Consider the following 2,388-nt stretch of genomic DNA (forward strand, 5'->3'; position numbering starts at 1 on the left):
ATCCCAGAAATCTAAACTATTGTAATGTTCCTCAGGATTTGGAGCCACTGACTTATGCTTCTGTTATTTTTCCAAGTACCTGCTTGGATAATCTTCGTATAACTATGCGTGGGTTGGATTTCCCCCTATTGAGAAATCTATAATAATAGCCTCAAAAAATGTAATAATTGCCAATAAAGTCCCAATAGCATCAAAGAGAAACTCCCGAACTCCTAGTCAGCTTCAGTGAGGCCTGTAGTTGGTAGAATAATGCCTCTCCCATCCACCAAAGATGTCTGCACCCTAATCCTCAGAACCTGTGAATATGTTATGTTATGGCAAAGGGGAATCTAGGTTGCAGATAGAATTAGGCTTGCTAATCAGATGACTTTAAAATAGGGAGATTATTCTGGATTATACAGGTGGACCCAATGTAATCACAGGAGTCCTTAAAGTGGAAAAAGAAGGTAGAAGAGGGAGAACCGGAGAGATGATGTCATCAGAAGGACTTGACTCCACATAGCTAACTCTGAAGATGGAACAGGGTCACATACCAAGAAATATGGGTGCCCTAGAAGCTGGAAAAGATAAGGAAACAGATTCTTCCCTAGAATCTCAAGAAGGAACATGGTCCTGTAAAAATCGTGATTTTAATCCTGTAAAAACACTTTGGAATTTCAAAACTGTAAGAGAATAAATTTGTGTTGTTTTTAGCAACTGAATTTGTGGTAACAACAGAAACTAATGCTTTAGCCTTTAGTGTTGCAGTTATCAACTTAATGTAGGATGGGCAAATACAATACAGACCACTGCCTTTCTACCCGCCCAACCCAGACCCCTCATTGCACATTTATTTCAATTCTCTTTCCATTGTACTTACATGTGACTCCAGAATATTCCTCATCTCAGGGATCCACATAGTCACTACCAGCTGATTATAGCAGATACATGCATCATAACCTATGGCTATCCTTGGTTTAATGCCTCTAGTAACTGTGATCTCTAGAGCAGTTTCTGTTATCAGAGTAATGATGTAAGTTGTACGTATCTCTCTCAATTTGTTTAAAAGTCTAGAGTAGATACTACTAATGTTCTTGAACACACGAATTCACAATGTTCTTGGAGCTAATGTCAGGAAGTTGATTAATTCACTAAATAAGTACTTACAAAATGTTAACCATGTACCAGGTCTTACTATAGGTATTGGGAAACTGAAGTTGAAAATACAGGTTTGATTCCTACCCCTTAATGCAGTTTTCTCTCTAATTCAGTGTTTCTCAAAGAGTAGCCCGTCAGACAGATGATGAATCAGCTAGCTAGTACTGCATAACAAACCATCCCCAAACTCGGTGACTTAAAATAAAAGACATTTGTTATTGCTCCAGGGGTCAACTGGACAGTTCTGGTGATACAGACCAGTTGGCCTGTCCTTGCTTGGTCTCACACATGGGTCTGCAGTCACTGGCAATCAGCAGAGGGCTGTCTGGTTTGGGAAGCCTCATCTGGTTTGGCTATCTTCCACATGATCTCTCATCCTTCTACAGGATGGCCTGACCTTATTGATCTGGAACTCCGAGGGGTTCAAGGAAATGAATGAAAGCAAGAAAGGCCTCTATAGGCCTAGACTCAGAGCTGGAAAACTGTCATTTTCACCATTTTTATTGGCCAAAGCAAGTCATGAGATAAGCCTAAATTCAAAGGTGGATAGACTCTACCTCTTGATGGTAGGAGCTAAAAGGTTATATTTCAAGAGTCTTAAATATGGCACAAAAGCAGACACATAGATCAATGGAATCGAATAGAGAACCAGAACTGGGCCCACAAATGTACGGCCAGTTAATTTTTGACAAAGCAGGAACAAGTATCCAATGGAAAAAAAACTGCCTCTTTAGCAGGTGGTGCTGGTAGAACTGGAGGGCAACATGCAGAAGAATGAAACTATGAAACTAGACCATTTTCTTACACCATACAAAAAAATAAACTCAAAATGGCTGAAGGACCTGAATGTGAGACAGGAAACCATCAAAACCCTCAAGAAGAAAGTAGGAAAAAGCCTCCTTGACCTCAACCGCAGCAATTTCCTACTCGACACATCCCCAAAGGCAAGAGAAATGAAAGCAAAACTGAACTATTGGAACCGCATCAAGATAAAAAGCTTCTGCACTGCAAAGGAAACAATCAAGAAAACTAATAGGCAACCGACAAAATGGGAAAAGATAGTTGCAAATGACATATCAGATAAAGGGCTAGTATCCAAAATCTACAAGGAACTCACCAAACTCCACACCCAAAAAACAAATAACCCAGTGAAGAAATGGGCAGAAGACATAAACAGACACTTCTCCAAAGAGGACATCCAGATGGCCTACAGGCACATGAAACGATGCTCAACATCACTCATCATCAGGG

The sequence above is a fragment of the Suricata suricatta genome, chromosome 2, assembly GCF_006229205.1.
Source record: "Suricata suricatta isolate VVHF042 chromosome 2, meerkat_22Aug2017_6uvM2_HiC, whole genome shotgun sequence".
Taxonomy (NCBI): Eukaryota; Metazoa; Chordata; class Mammalia; order Carnivora; family Herpestidae; genus Suricata; species Suricata suricatta.